The following is a 16,838-nucleotide window of genomic DNA, read 5'->3' on the forward strand; positions in this document are numbered from 1 at the left end:
ATGGCTACCCACAACTGTTCCTGCCAGATCATTCCATTTATTATCCCTCCCACATCTGGTCCCAACCTGGTACTTACTGGGTCCTGCTTAGCCAAACAAAATGTCAATAGCCTGATCGCAATCTTACTACCAGCGTGAGAAAAACGATTGACAAGCTGTCCCAGCTTGCCCCTCCAACAAAACCACCACATATAAAGTGAATGGCAGTGGTAAAACAACTGCTCTGCGTCCAAAAGGTTCTAGCTTCAGTCCCAGCATCTTCAGTTGCAGGGATGGTTGAAAAACTGTAAATGCAAATTGACATGTTTTATTTTCTTCCTGAGTATATTATGACCCTGCACGGGGAATTTCATGATTTACAGTTTGCTTTAAACACAGGTTTTTCTGACTGCGTGTTATTTTGTGCTTGATAACTTTATCATTGGAGCCTGAAGAGGTAGTTATTATTTTGCCTTAAACTCTTAATGAAGGTCCTTATGACTATAGGTGAATTCTGACCAGCTTTATCACGGTTGCAATTATAATTGGATGAAACCGACTTCCGTCAGTTATGAGCAGAGCTTACACTGCAGTACTGCAGCTTACCACTCTGCACCACAATGCTCCTTCTGCACTGACCCAAACAGACTGATTTTTTTTTAAAAAAATGCCATAATCCCCATGATTAACTGGGCACCAGGACTCACTGTTCATGTTCATTAACAGATATAGTCAAGTCACCACAAAGTTACTTGTTTTCACTCTTGCAATTGTGCTGTTATGCTTGTTGGAAGATCTGGGAACTATCTGCTGAAGACCCATGTGAAAGTGAAAGGTCATAGCTGTCTTATGGTGACCCCACAGGGTTTTCAAAGCAAGAGACATTAAAAGGTAGCCTGCCACTGCCCACCTCTGCATTGCAGCCCTAGACTTCCCTGGAGGTCTCCTATCCAAGTACTAACTAGGGCCAATCTTGCTTAGCATCCAAGATCTGATGAGATTGGGCCATCTGAGTTAGGATTGGAAGAATCTACCATGTCCAAAATGAAGGTGTGTGCTGGGTCTTAGTGGAGCAGAAATAGAGGAAAACTACCTCATGGTGGGGAACATCCAGGTGTATTACTGCTCAGGGAAGGAAAGGAAGGCAGATTTTTGCCACATTTGGTTTATTATATAAAACGATCTTATACCAAGTCTGACCAAAGGGAGGATTCCAAGGAAGACTGCAGAAGAAGACCATGGCAAACCACCTCTGCTTCTTCCTTACCTTGAACGCTCCTTTGCTGGGGTCACCATAAGTTGGCCGCAACTTGGCAGCACTTTGCAAATGCACATACAGTCTGACAATTGGTCCGTCCAACTCAATGTTGTCTTCTCCGATTGACTGCTGCTCTCCAGGGCCTCAAGCAGAGGAACACATGTCTACTGGAGTCCCTTTTGCTAAAGATGCTGAGGACTGAATCTGAAACCTTCTGAATACAACGCAGATGCTCCGACGCCGCCCCACGGTCCCTATAGCAACGCTTTCTTTCCTGCACCTGGGTTCATACCCCTCCTGATGGCAACACAAGCATACACTCAAACAGCACCTATTGCTAGAGAAACATGTTTTTGTTTCTGCTGCCAGGAAAGGTTTGGCAGATTGTAAGGTTGGAAGAGGTAGGCGACACGAGGGAAAACTGAGAAAGAAACAGGAAAAGCCAAATGTCTGGCATCTGAGCCCAGCTAGCAGAATCTGACAAATGGTGCAGAGAGCTGAATAATTTGCAAAAAGGGGGAAAATCCTTTTCTCCCAACCCTGGATGCTTTTTTTCCCTCTCCCAAAAATAAAAGCCATGTAAGATGAATGCACTACTGGGAAAGTGTTTATGTCATTTCTTTATGGTGCGTCTTTACCTCACCCTTCCTCTAAGGCCGTGATGGCGAACCTTTGGCATTCCAGATGTTATGGACTACAATTCCCATCAGCCCCTGCCAGCATGGCCTATTGGCCATGCTGGCAGGGGCTGATGGGAATTGTAGTCCATAACATCTGGAGTGCCAAAGGTTTGCCACCACTGCTCTAAGGAAAGCAGTGAACCATGCAGAGATTTCCCCTCCTCTGTTTCATCCTCACAATGACGCTGTGACATTGGTTCAGCTGAAGAGAACTGACTGGTCCAGGGTCATGCATGAGGAGCAGAGATTCGAACCTAGGTCCCTCTAGCATGGGCCCCAAATCCCAACCAGTACAAGCATTGAGGCTGCCAGCCCAAGCATGGAAGCCTTTCCCAGAAATGCTGAGTGAAGAGGCAGAGATTTGAGGTGGCTTGTGTCAAAATCTTTGTAGATGTTGTGAGACCTCCTTGGTTTCGAGACTATATTTCAATAACCCAATTTTGCATGGAATTATTTTTTAAAAAACCCACAGTTTTTAGAATTGCCTGCATTTAAATCAATGGGGTAGATTTCTGGGAGAGCTCATTCTTTTAGTGGAGCAAATGAACATGAAGAAGATCCCATACAGCAAACCATGAAAATCAGATCAGGTGGCCAGATCCCAGTGGGAAAGGGTGCATCTTGGGACAGTATCCAGTGAGGAGTACAGCAATTCGCCCTGATCCAGCAGCAGAGACCAACCCAAGTTGGTGGCACAGGTTTATATTCAGTTGACCTTCCTGTTTTCCTCATGATGCTCCTCTGAGTCCCACTGAATTCTGGATTTGCCTTTTTGTACTTTGAGCCCCCTGGCCAGATGTCATACACCCGCTGTTACTCATTTTTATTGAAAACATTTATATGCCACCTTTCCACTCAAATACGGTCCCCTAGGTGGCACATGTCAAAGCATTAGAATATCCGAAACAACTTATACGTGAAACGATACAATTAAAAAACACATTAAATATACATGATGTTTGCAAAATTGCCTGGGGCTGTAGCAGAATTGTGGATCATAATAAAGAACAGCTAAATAATTATCTTTGCAGAATTGTGTGCATGCTCTTTTCAGGTTTGGCTTTTCCTGCAAATTCTGGAGGTCACTGGGGGAGGGGAGGGAGTTTTGAATTTCCTGCATTGCTCAGGGGGTTGGACTAGATGACCCTTTTGGTCCCTTCCAGCTCTATGTTTCTATGTGGAAGCCAAGAGAACAGCCAGCAGCTCAACACAGGGCTGGCATTCTGGACGAATCCAGGTAGATTAGATATTAAGTTATGTTAAAGGCTGAATCAACTTATTAAATGAGGTCACACTTAATCTTTTATTTGGGGGTCTCGTTTCCCCCTTGATTTGTGCTAATGCCAAACAAGATAAATATTTAGAAAATTCAACCTCACCTTTTTATTTCAATTTAATAAATTATGCGCGCACACATACGCGCACACACAGAGGGGGCTTGAATCCTGTGCACCACTTCTGTCAGTGGGAGAGATTTCCTTGCTCCTGTTCTCTCTGCAGCCTGAGATGCCCGCCCGGCTGCTCTTCAGGGACAGCCTCGCAACAGAATGAGGCAGGAGACGGAGGTCTGCAGTGTGCGTGTGCAAGTGTGTAGGAGGGTGGGGGATCCCCCCATCCTGCATGGAAACCCTTCACGTGATCCAACCCTCATACACACCCCATTAGATTACAGATCTACTGCCTTTGCTCAAGGTTCTAATCTATGGCACAATTTTCTAGACTGGATTATAGCAAATTAATTGGGGGGGCTCCCTTCTTCTGTAGGGGAGGGAGGGGAGAAGGGCTTTCTAATATGCTTCTCCTTCCAGTCTTTGTCTAGCCACATTGCAGCGACCAAATCCCACAGATAGAGAGGGAGGGAGGGAGAGAAAGAGAGGGAGAGAAGCCCCTCTGTTTCGTTCCTCGTTCCCCTTCTTCCACCTGTGTGGCTTCTGGACAGGAACCTTAAATGCAGGGGACAGATCTGCAGCTTTGGAAAGCGCCCGCAATCCACCCCTCGCCCTCCAATCCTGTCAGGCTTGCCTGGAAAGAAAAGAAACAGACAAGGGATTTCCCCCTCCCCTTAAAGGAGCAGAGCTGCTTGCAGACTCTTGCATGCCCTGGAAATGCCAGCTCCAGAGCTAGCAGCCCGGAAGGTCTGGGCAGAGGAAAAGGAGCAGGCAAGGGGGTGGGGGTATTCTCAAGACCACCGAGGCTGCATCTCCCCCTTCCCCGTTTTGCTCCTATCTGTGCAGCCTAAAAGGCAAAGCCTGGGTGCGGCCCCTCCCCCTTCTCTCTCTCTCCCCACCTTTCTGTCCCTTTCCCCTCCTGTTCATTCAGAATAGACGATGCTGGGCTCGCATAGGCCCATCTAACCCGCTCCCCTCCCCTCCAGCCCCTTTAAATAGCCTGATTGCAGCGCGCATCCGTTTGTACTACACACACACACACACACACACGGTCTCAGCCGGAGAGGGGGTGGCAGCGACAGCCGCAGCCGCCAGGGCGAGGGACCCTTTCCCCTGCCCAGAGTGGCACTCCTGGGGCGGGGGCGGTGTGGGGTAGGGATGGGGGCCCACGCCTACCGTTCCCTGCAGCTGATGGCCGTCAGCGAGGGGGGCTGAGCGCAGGGGGCGTGCGCAGGGTCCGGCTTGGGGGGCTGCGGGCATCTTCTTGGGGGGGGGGCATCCTTCTTCTGAGCATGGCACGGGACTGGGTCTCGCCGGAGCCGCCTGGCAGTCTCCTTCCAGCGCCGATTCCGCCCAGTGGGGCCCGAGGGTCCCCCAAAGCTTCGCCGTTAGCAAGTAAGTTGCTTTCCATTCTTGCTTGGGGGTGGGGGACGGCTGGTTGGGGATCTGGGGGTGGAGGAAGCCAAATACGACGTCTTCTCGCCATGGCAGCCGGAGAGACCCAGAAGCTTCGAGTTTCTGGGTCCCTCCGGCTGCCATGGCGAGAAGACGTCGTATTGGCTTCCTCCTCCCGCAGAGGACCCGAAGATACTGCCGGGCGCACAGACGCAGCCGCCCGGAGCGATGCTTCGAAGGACCGCAACACGGACTCGCTCCTTAGTTGTGAATTGTCGCTGGCAGCTGAAGTTTAGAATTAGAAATGTGGCTTTATTTTATTTCTTCATTTTTTTTAATTGCTAAAGGAGAGGGGGAATTCATTGTCCCATGATATGGTGATGGCTTTTTTAAAAAGGATTTCTTTGGGTAGGGGAGGGCGGTGTATGGATTTAAATGTGTGGTATATCCCAGATGCCTACTTGGAAATTTTCAGTGGGAAGGGAAGTTTCATATCAGAAATGGGATTGTAATTATTTATTTGCTTTTAATGGCCAAGGGCTAACTGGTGTTAATTGCCCCTTGATATGGTGATGGCTTTTTAAAAAGGATTTGGGAGGGAGAGAATATATGGATTGAAATGGAACCTTCATGTACAGAAACAGTATATCCAGATACTGGGGACATAGAACTACTTAGCTGGAAATTTTCAGTGGAAACTGAAGTTTAGTTCCAGAAATGGGGTTTTATTATTACTTTAAAATGCTAAGGGGTAGTGGGAATTCATTGCCACATGAAATGGTGTTGGCTTTTTTAAAGGGGTTGGATAAAAATGAAGTTTTGGAGGCTACAGACACAGTATTGCTCAGATACTGGGGATGCAGAACTACTTAGTTGGAAATTCTTGTACAAAATTGAAGTTTATCATCAGACATATTTTTGGGGGGTATTGCAAACTGCAAAGGTATAGCAGAAACCCATTGTCATATGATATGATGATGACTTTTTTAAAAAGGACAGAGAAATGTAATGAATTCAGTGGAACTTCTAGGTGCAGAGGCACTATACCTCAGATGCTAGAGACATAGAAGTGGAAAGAGCCATATAATACCTTGTCTGAAAACTCACATGTTCAAGCTGAAACTGCATGCCAGACAAGGTGGACCTTTAGCATGATCAGAGACAGCTTTTCTGATGCTCATAGCTTGCACATCGAAAACTAGCTAGCATAGCCTGCCGTGAGATCTTTTAGACAGCAGCCAAACTGAAAACCTGGGTAGACAGGGCTGGTACATTAACTACACAGATGTGGAGTTGCAGTTCAGCTTAGGGGTGGGTGTGGCTGAGTTGCCAGGAAAGACTACAGTCTAACCAAAGGGCAGAATTTGATCCTGTCATAGTCAGACCCAGATCTCTTTAGCTATTGATCCAATTGCTGGTCTATGACCCACATTTTAAGATTATTCTTAGCACCACAAAGACATTCTGAGAAGAAGTTTTCTGTGTTCCTTCAGATTAGCTGCTCTGAGCCCAGCCATTAGTGGGGAAAGGATTGGGTACCAAGCCAAACAAAATCAAATCAATCCTCTCCTCTAACTTAGAAACATAGAATCATAGAGTTGAAGGAACATGCAATCACTGACAACTTCACCTGCTAGACCACAGGTGTCAAACTCACGGCCCTCCAGATGTTATGGACTTCAGTTCCCATCGCAGGGAATGATGGGAACTGTAGTCCATAACATCTGGAGGGCCGTGAGTTAGACACCTATGTGCTAGACTTTGCCTTTGGCCTTCAGCTGGTTAACACCAATTGCCACAAAGCAAAAGCGCATGTAAATGAATTGGCTCATCGCCCATATCACTTTCCCCCTTCTCTTCTCTTCCTCTGTTATCTCCTCAACCGCAGAAGGCTCAGCATCATTTTAAAAGCCAAAGTGGATTTGAGAGGAACTGAACTTTTTTGTGCCCTGTTGGGTATATCCCCACATCCTGTCTATCCCAGTGGAATTCAGTTGAGGAAACAAATACTAAGGGGTGGGGCAGTATTGTGCTGTGTGGAAACGTAACAAGAAATCCAGTGAATACAGCGCCTTATCTAATGAAACAAGGGCATCTCTATTTTGTGCAGCAACCCTGCATATTATGTCTCAGAGGACTGCATAAACTTTGATATACTCTGCTGGAACCTTTTTGTTCTGTTCTGAATATTGACTAAGAGTAATTCTTTAGAACTTCTAAGATACTTTTCTAGGTTGAGTATAGAATCTACATTGTCATCATTTAGCTTTGCAGCTGATGTCGGCTTCTATTTCTGTTTTTTTTTTCTGGTTCAATATATCATGCTGCTAACATTGTGGAATTTCTTTGTGTTTTGTTGGATAAGATGCCACATTCGTTGGATTTCTTGCTAAGCACTATTGAACGACCCCCTGTTTTTCTTACAATTAACTGTGGAGGTATAAGGCACGAAGCAGGCATATCTAGAGATGGGGCATGGGTCAACTGAGGTTGGAATTGCCTTCTCTGACTGGCAGCAGCTCTGCGGGGTCTCAGGTGGAGATTTTTTTTAATATGAGCTGCTGCCTGCTCCTTTTAGTTGGAGAAGCTGGAGGTTGAACCTGCGTGCCAAGCAGATGCTCTTCCGCTGAGCCGTGACCCTTCCCCACTCATAGCCACACAGTGCAATCCTAAAGAGAGCAGTTCTTCCCAAAGCCCATTCATTTCAATGGGCTTAGACTGGAGTAACTCAGCATGGGATTGTGCTCACAGCCATTAAGTTCTAAATATTGGGATCCAACACTCACCCTTTTGATGCATTGGGGCAGAGCTAAGCTAATTTAATTTGTTGGTTGCCACCATGTTTGACTTGGTCCTGTCCACATTTAGATGGTAAAGACCTTGGGGCAGATACCTTTACTCTGTGAAGTGCCATGTATTTGGGGTCGTTGTCTTGCCTAGAGTGGTTGTGGCATGGTGGATAAGGGATTTCCAATACAATCCTTTTTTAAAAAAAGTTATTTCAGCCTAGGCCCTTAGAAATCGGAAGTTTTAGAGTGGAGTAAGTCTACTGAGGATTGCAACATAAGCTGCAGATCAGGATGTTCTATGTTCTAAGTCAGGGTTTTTAGTAAATCCCCATAGGTACTTTTTAGTAAAACTGCATAGGTACTTTTAAGTCTGTAAATTTTAAATCTCCAATTTCTGTTCTAATCAATGTATTTTATCTACTGTTTCGCTATTATGGAGAGATGGGATTTTAAGTACTGGTCATTGACCACAAACAAATAATAATAATAATATTCAGTTGCACGAGAATATTCCCTTTATATATACCACAGATTACGTTTTATCTTTGATCTGTGTTTTTAGTGTATTTTTCATACACATATAGTTTATGCTAATGGTATTGTGAAATTGATGCATATTTGTTTTGTTTTGTTGTACTGGTCATTGACTGTAAATAAATGATTGAGTTGGGATGTTCTATGTATGAGTCTTGCCTCTGCCTTGAATGTACAATGTATAAGAGAGCCAGTGTGGTGTAGTGGTTAACAGCAAGTGGACTTTAATCTAGAGAACTGAGTTTGATTCCCCACTCCACCACCTGAGCTGCAGACTCTCATCTGGTGAACTGGATTTGTTTCCCTGCTCCTGTACATGAAGCCTGCTGGGTGACCTTGGGCCAGTCACAGTTCATCAGCACTCTCTCAGCCCAACTTACCTCACAAAGTGCCTGTTGCAGGGAGAGGAAGCAAAAGGAATTTGTAAGCCACCCGGAGTCTCCTTATAAGAGAGAAAGGGGAGGTACAAATCCAAACTCTTCTTCTTCAGTGTGTCCTGAATCATGTCTCAATCCCCCTACATCTGCCACATTGGGATAATCAGACTGACCTACATTACAGGGCTGTTGTAAAGACTGCAGTCAGCTAACATGTGAAAACTGTTGGGACTCTAGAAAGCACATCGTAATATAGCTATTAATTATGATGACTAATCCGAGACAGCCCTACATACCCAAAGATAACAAGCATTATTCCAAAGTCCAAACACCCAAGCAGACTTTCGAATTTGATTACCCATGAAGCCTTACATGCTCGGGCAGAAACAAGTTCTGCAAACTGATCAGAAACGCAAACTGATCAGAAGTTTTGTATAATTCAGCAGCCTTTTCCAGTTTGGCACAGACAGTGAACTATGGACTATAACATGGTCGGCATCCAGTGCTGCTAACTGATGATCCAAGATCTGGCCCCAGTGCCTTTGCAATTGCAGCTGCTCATTCTTCTCTCCTTGTGCCAGTACTCATGGCAGTCCCAGTCTGTCTGCCAGCCCCCTTTTGGTCAAGGACAAGGAAGTTGATTAGTAGACAGCCCCACTGGGACATTATTCTGGGCAAGCCCTACTGAAACAAATCGTAGCCACGTTTGAATACTGTTTGTGTTCATTCCAGTGGAGGTAATCGGTGTCACTGGATGGCACTGTGTTGCCAACTGGCCAGAGAAAAATGGCTTCTTAAATAGAAGCTGAATGGACTGTTATTTACCAAGTGATATTATTTACCTCCATGCCAGGAAAAGCTGGACCTGCCCATTTCCACATATTAAACCACTAACCGAGGGATGGGAAATGTCTCTCCAGGCCAGCTGGCACGGTCGCGTTAAACCTTTCCGTTTCTGCTGGTAGAGTCTGATTAGCAGCCACATTCCACAGAGGCTGCTGAGTTCTGCCTCCCTGGAAAGTTGCGAGACCTAGAGGGAGGTCATTCCTGCAGGATGTGAATAGACCCCATTGACTGCAGCTCAAATCCTTGCTAATCTTGCAAAGGGGAAGTATTAGCCGAAACAAAGGAACTTATTAATATCTTAAAAAGCGATCCGGAGCCTTGTGACACCTTAACGGCTCACGACATATTATCCTAGCATAAGCTTTCATGGATGAAGAAACAAACAAGAAGGATCAAGGGGCCACAACACACTGAAAGTACAAAGTGGGAATGCAATTATGTAAAATGCAGATCAAATCAAGGAAGGCACAGAGACTGTTTGTTAGTTATGCTCAGAGAGCTAACACCTGGGGTGTCCCAGGTTTCGCTAGGAGAGTTGACACCTGATATCAGGAAGAAGTCCCAGGCGTTAGATTTGAATTTTACATAACTACATTTTGCCACGAGCAATCAGAATTTTATGGTCCCTTGATCCTACTGTTTGGGATTTTTTTATACCTTTATGTAAAATGCAGAGTGTTGCTGCTCAGCTGTTATCAGGAGCTAGATGAAGCATGCATATTACTTCTACAATCCTTCCACTGACTATCCATCAGTGGCATGGGGGGGTGGTGGTGCCTGGGCAGAATGGTGCTGTCCCCCCCCCATTGCATGGGCACCCCACCCCCTGCTCTCTTGCCTTAGTTCAGCCTGCTGCAAAGAGCAGCCGGCTGAAAAAGCAGCCTGGCTGGGTGAGGCTGGCCCACAGCAGCTTCTGGTGGGGAGAGGGGTGTGGGGGGGAGGTCATTTTACCCCACACATGACCCTAATGGCACATGCCCAGGGCGCAGCACCCCCTCCAGTCCTGTTGTAGTTACGTGACTGCTATCCATCAGTTGCCAGGCTCAATTTGAAGCATTGGCTATTATATACAAAGTCCTTCATGGCTTTGGACCTTCATAACTGTGAAACCTTCTCTCTCTCTCCCCCCCCCCCCATTCCACCATGACAACTTTGCTCATCCCCACAGGGCCTTCTGTAAGAGTCAACCTGCAAATGGGAAAATCACCCTGTGCCTTCTCTGTTGGGGACCCCATTTTGGGTAACGGCCTGCCTGAGGAGGTCAGGAAGGCTCCCACGCACCCGGCTCTCTTCAGACCACGCAAAGTTGAATTATTCAAGAGCGCTTTTCTGCACAGACGATAGGACAGCGCTGTGTAAAAGACATCACGAAGTTACTTGTTGGGTACTATGGTTCATACTACTGTGTATAGTGTGCTGTGGGTTGGAACTCGTTATGTAATTTGACATCATTTAATATGCCACGGTAATATTTATGCCTTGTTTCAGTTCTGTTATTAGACATCTGGTTGGCTCCACGTCCCAGGTGCTTTTTAATTGTTCATTAAATACCTCCATTTTGTTGATTGTAAGGTTTCACTGTGTGTAATCCACCTTGAGTCCAGGCGACAAAGGCAGATTATAAATGGCATAAAGAAATAATTGTATAGTTGTGTCTAAGGAAGTGGCTGTTAGTCTCTGTGGGCTGGACCCAGACTGAAATGTCTGCTCATGCAGGGCCCTTAACATTAGTGGAACAGACCTGTCTGCCTCAAACCTTCCCACTGTAGCCAACTGACCTTCCAAAAATCCTGCACTTGGGGAAAATGCATGTTTTTTTCTGGTGTGTGTGTGTGCGTGTGTGTGTGATTCTAAATGGTTTTAAAATGTGTGTTTTAATTTGTTATCCACCATGGTAGCCCTTGTGGGGGCAGAAAGGTGGCATATAAAATTTGCAAACGAATAAATGAGGGGCCAACTGAAGCTCTGCAGTAGGAAGTGAAAATTGGCAGAAATTACTCTTTTCTCCCTGTCGAAAGAGCAAATCGTGCAGGTGATGCGCTGTGCCATGTTAGAGGGGGGAAAGCACCCTTCTCTTCAAAAATAAATGGATTTGTTCTCTTTTGACTTCCCCCTTTTGACTGTTGCTGGCAATGACAAATCCTCTGAGAGGTCCTGCTGCCACAAGACCGATAACCCCGGAGGATTGGTGAACAGCTTGAATCTCAGATGCTGATTTCGGCACAACGATATAAACTCTCTCAAGGAAAAACGTTGCTTGAAGTTAACAGGCAATACACCTGCTCTTAATCCAATTCAAATGACTGGGATTGTGTGCAATCCACTTGAGTGGAGTTCTGGCCTCTTGGTGTAACATTTCTGCCTTTGGTTATATTTCTCCAGGTCTATAATTTTTAATTTAGTTATATCCCTTGCAGGTAAACAGTGAGCTGGCACAGGGCCCCAAAGTACACTGTAAAGCCAAGGGCGGGAGGGTTGGATCCAATTTTCCAATGGCTGAATCAAATGTTCCTACCAGCCCAGCCCACTGCAGCCCTCAGCTTTCTACAAAATGCTGCTGTGGACGGACAGGGAACCCGGGGAAAATGACAAGAGCCCCCTGAAGTATAGGGTTGCAAATATCCAGGTGGGTTCTAGAGTTCTCCTGGAATTTTAGTGGAACTTCAACCAGCTGAGATCAGTTACCCTGCAGGAAATTACAACTTTGAAGAGCGGGATCAGTGGCATCATATCCTGCTGAGCATCCACCCCCTGTCCCTAAACGCTACCCACTATAGGCAACCCTCCCACAAAATCTCCAGGAATTTCCCAAGCTGGATATGGCAACCCTATTGCAACAGGAACGGGGAATCCTTAGAAATTGCCAATTTAGTCTGGTGCCAACCTTGGGAAAGAGATGCCAATTTGGAGCTAACTCTACAACTTTGCTTGCTTCTGGCTTGAAACTAATTCAATGCTATACAGGGCAGGTCAAGTCAGTGGTTGTCTTACACTTTGGTCTCTAAAACATGCTGGGGGAAATCGCTTGGATCTCAGCCAGTGCCAGATTAACCTAATAGCAAAAGTAGCATATGTTACGGGCCCCACATTTTTGACAGCCACACACTAAATGTTTGCAAGCCATCTGGTGGAAGCCTTGCATCCATTTTGCAAGCCTCCATGGCAGTTCTTGCATGATACTCTAACCACTACACTGTGCTGATTCTGAACATGGAGGAGGAGACACCATGTGTGTTGCCCTGAACTTGTTGGAAGCATGACTTAAAAATACCACAGTTTAGGGGCTAAGGCTGATCATTAATGCCTGTATAACCTTCGGACTAAATCCATGTAGCACATTCTACATGAATGCATTCATCAAAATTTCAGCCACAAAAAGCCGTGTCATTTCTCCACCCAAACAGGTACACATCGGTGAAAGCCCATAAAATCATGGTACCTGTGTTGGCTTCCTACTGTTTCTGGGACACAATCAAAGATTGCTAGTTGAAATACATAGTCTGTTATAATAATCCCGTCAAGATCTTTAAAACCAAGAACAACACTCTCTTGACTGTACTGCTCATGCGACAGAAAAACAAAGAAGTTTTCTTGCTGACTGCTGTCTAGCAGACGGTGAAACTCCCTTCCACTAGAAGTCCCTCAAACTCTAAAGCCGAATTTACACATGTATTTAAAAAAACACTTGGAAGCCTTTTTCTGTCTGTTAGCGAACGTGTTTGAAAACCAGGGGGACTGTTCTAAATATGCAAGTATCAGGTTTCTCTGATACATGAAAAGGCTTTTAAAAGAAGACTTTGGTTTTCTGAAACCATTGATGGCCACAGAGGAAAGTGAATTTACCATCAGATTTAAGTCCTCCTACTTCGCAACACGTCTGTGATTTCATTCTAATCAGGAATCTTTTCACAAAAGCCTTTCCAACAGACAGGAGTGAGCAGGGTAATTTTAATCAGTTTTGACATCCTACCCCCCCTCCCTTTACTTCATTTTTATTGTGTGGCTTGGTTTTTAAATAAATTCTTATTACCCACTTAAAGCCTTATGGAAACTGTGGCATAGAAACTGAAGCACATAAATGGAGGAAAGCAATTAGGATCTCAGTCCAAGCTGAATTGACTTTCTTTAGACTGTGCATTTTGTTGATTCCGCTCGCATCCTAAATCCATTCTGTACGTGTCGGGGGGTGGGGGGGGGTCCGGGAGAATCTGCCCATTCATTTGCAGAAGGCTGAATTTCAGCCAAAGCTTCCTCTCTAGGAGTATCCCTTTGTCTTTTTCTCTGAAAGGATGGTGAAACAGAAAAGAACTCTCTCTTTATGCTCCTCTTCGCCCCTTCTCCATCACTGGTACAGTATTTCTTTAGCAAGTACCTTTCAGAGAGGGCAGCAGTCCGCAGGTGGGTTCTATTATAACAGGCGGTGACGCTATCTCACTGCTTTGGTAAGTAACTATTGTCAATCAGCCTCCTTTATACTTCTGCCGGCAGGTATCTCAGGCAGTCCTTGAGGGATACCATTGTAAAATGGCATTAATTTTGCTCTCTGCTGTTAGAAGGTGTTTCTTCCAAGGGAGCAAAATGTGAAAAGATGAAAATGCAAGCAATTTCTATTACTTCTAGCCTGAATTGAGATTACATTTTGAATAGGAATTATATGGGAAAGGTTGGAAGAATTCATTTTCTGGGGGCTGTGTGGAGCACAGTTGATTATCTGGGTAAGCTGTTTTTGGGAACATGTATTGCTTTTGTAGTAATAATAATAATAACAACAGTTCCTTCTAAGAGCTTAGTCGAGGTCCTGGACCTATCAGGAGGGCAGTGATATGGAGCCTCCCAGAGTCATTGGAGGAGATTTTGCGCCGGGGGGGGAGGGGCTTCCCCTAGGATTAGTTCATTAATTAAAAGGACCCTCCCTTTAAATAAGAAACTGACATAGAGCACACTCATTCCCCTCTGAGAGCCACAGAAAGTTGAGGGCAGTCTCCAGGTTGAAGGGGGAAAGAAAAAAAAATGAAGGAGGATAAATTGTCCTGTTAGGGTTTTTTTTAATATTACACTTAATACTGCACTGGATCTTAGTCAAAAGGCCCAGACGTTTCTTTAGTAAATTATAGTTTCTTGCAGGGAGAAATTAGGCACAGGGGTTGTGCAACCCTAACAAACCAACCCCAGCCACTGCAAGTTGTAAATTGTGAGGGAAGCGCAGTCCCTAGCAGATTTCATATCCTGGAATGAGTAATGGGCAGGCTGGGAGACCAAAATGGCTCTGGCCAAAAGGATACGCTCCGTCCTGCTGCCCCATCCCACTCCTATGATGGGTGCCAAAGAGACAGCAACATTGTAGGCAGGGGATGGGGTGGGGTGGGGTGGGGCTTTGGGACAGGTGTCCCTCCAAAGGAGTAGCCCACAAATTCCTGCCAGGTGGGAGGGGGTCAACATTAATTTGGGGGGTCCTGCATTAAAGTGTGAATTTCTTAATTTCTCATGAAATACAGAATAGGGATGAAGAGGATGAAAACCCCTACAAACAGTTCATTGCACTGCTCAAATTCAAAGCACTGGACTTCAACAGTCAGACTGATGATGTTCAGGAATACAGTTTGGATCCAACCAGCTTTCCCACTGGCAAAAGAGGAAGGTGCCACCACGTTATTGATCTATGGGGAGGAGGGATTTCCCAGTTCCATTCACTGCCTGGCAATTTCTCATGGTTCCCCAGTGATCGTATTTATGAAAAGCCAAACTGATGCGACAGTGTTGTAGTGTTCAAACTGTGTCCCTGGGGATTCCCCAGTACTTATCAGGGATTCTTCAGCATGAAGATTAGTATTGTTAGATGAGATTCCCTTGCTGACGCTGCCCCCACAGGAATGTGAAACGTTTCCTATGGTGGATATGTAAATGAATGTGAGCAATGGCAAAAGGCCCGGCCAGTGTAATTTCTGCCTCTTGAGGTCTCTGTGCATCTAAATTAACAATAAAACTTATTAAAATATCTTATTAAAATATCTTATTAAAAATATTAAAAATATCTTTAAGTTCAAACCCTCCACCTGCCCTCTGCACACATTCTGAAGCACTCTCCCTTTGCCATTTTATAGCTACTTTCTGCCAGAAGGGAGAGACTCTCCACACATGCTCAGAAGAGCTTTGCCCTTTTAAAGTCCTTGGCAAAAGAAAGTCAGGTTCTTCTTGGAGAACGCTTTCCCTGGGGCCAGAGGCAGGTATCCCATGGAAAACATGTAGTCCGGGTTCAAAATCTTGAGTTTCTTCCTGGGCTGCCGCAAACCCTCCCCACCTCATGACCTTCAAAACAACTTTTTTTTTGCACCTCAGGTCTTGGAAGATTAGCTGTGGTAGCGACCTGGGGGGAAGGAGGTGGGGTGTGGGAGATGATTTTCCGCCCCATGTGAATAAATGGTCGTAGCCCGGGGACATTTGACCCCATATGTCCCCCTGGGCGGTACACCCCTGCCTGGGGCACTTGCTGTGAAGGGCCATCACTTCAGAGCGTCAGTTCAATAGAGTCTGTTCGCCCTCTTCTTAATGTAACTCCCCAGTCAACCGGCCAGCCAGCTAGCCATGTTTGGCATGTGGAGAGAAGCTAGATGATAGGAAAATGCCTCTTTGAGCCACTGATGAGAGAATGATGCATGGCCTCTCCTGTTCTTCAACAGCACCTTTCATCAGCCTGTCCCAAAGGAGCTAATGGTTTTATACCACAGTGACATATTTATTCTCCTTAGCCTTGTTTAATCAAGGATGATGCTTGAACACAGGGTGGTCCAAGAAACTGATAGGGCCCACTGGGAACAGGAATCAATAGTGTTACACTCCAGCCTCTGATTCTCATAATGATGCTTGCTCAGCTCTGCCATTAAGTGCCTTGAGGTCAGTGTTGAGGGTACTTAAAAATGTAGGTAATATGGATGGGAGGAGAAATCCAAGGTCCTGAATCTGGCCAAGTCTGATGTGCATTAGTCTTGTGATGGAATAAGACGGAAACTTCAGACTTCCACCAGAATTTTAAAAAAATGATCTGTGAATTTTAAACATTACTTCTTGCCTTCCATTTAACTATTTCAGATTGTATTGCATATAGCTGGGGCAGGGGTCAGTAACCATTCACAGAAGTGGTGATAGATGGGAGTTTATTCCTCCTGGTGGCAGAAGAAGAAAAGAAGAGTTTGGATTTATATCCCCCTTTCTCTCTTGTAAGGAGCCTCAAAGGGGCTTACAATTTCCTTTCCTTTTCTTCAACCACAACAAACACTCTGTGAAGTGGGTGGGGCTGAGAGAGTTCCGAAGAACTGTGACTAGCCCAAGGTCACCCAGCTGGCATGTGTTGGAGTGCACAAGCTAATCTGGTTCACCAGATAAGCCTCCACAGCTCAAGTGACAGTGCGGGGAATCAAACCCTGTTCTCCAGATTAGAGCGCACTTGCTCTTAACCACTACACCATGCTGGCTCAGAAGCTGCCTTACGGCTCTCCCACTCATTTTCTTCCTAGTAGCGGCAGCTGACTTATGGTGACCCCATTCAGTTTTCAAGGCAAGAGACATTTGGAGATGTTTTGCCATTGCTTGCCTCT

General features: G+C 45.6%; 1 protein-coding gene across 1 annotated transcript in view; it reads left to right on the plus strand.

The window, feature by feature from the left end:
- The first annotated feature begins 4,286 nt into the window (after positions 1–4,286).
- KCNJ5 (potassium inwardly rectifying channel subfamily J member 5) overlaps positions 4,287–16,838 on the plus strand; it is a 50,903-nt gene continuing 38,351 nt past the window's right edge. The window contains exon 1 of the mRNA XM_048513276.1: positions 4,287–4,700. The gene's annotated coding sequence lies outside the window, so the exon portion shown is untranslated. The remainder of the gene's footprint in view (positions 4,701–16,838) is intronic.

The sequence above is a fragment of the Sphaerodactylus townsendi genome, linkage group LG12 (genome assembly GCF_021028975.2).
Source record: "Sphaerodactylus townsendi isolate TG3544 linkage group LG12, MPM_Stown_v2.3, whole genome shotgun sequence".
In the NCBI taxonomy this organism is placed as follows: Eukaryota; Metazoa; Chordata; class Lepidosauria; order Squamata; family Sphaerodactylidae; genus Sphaerodactylus; species Sphaerodactylus townsendi.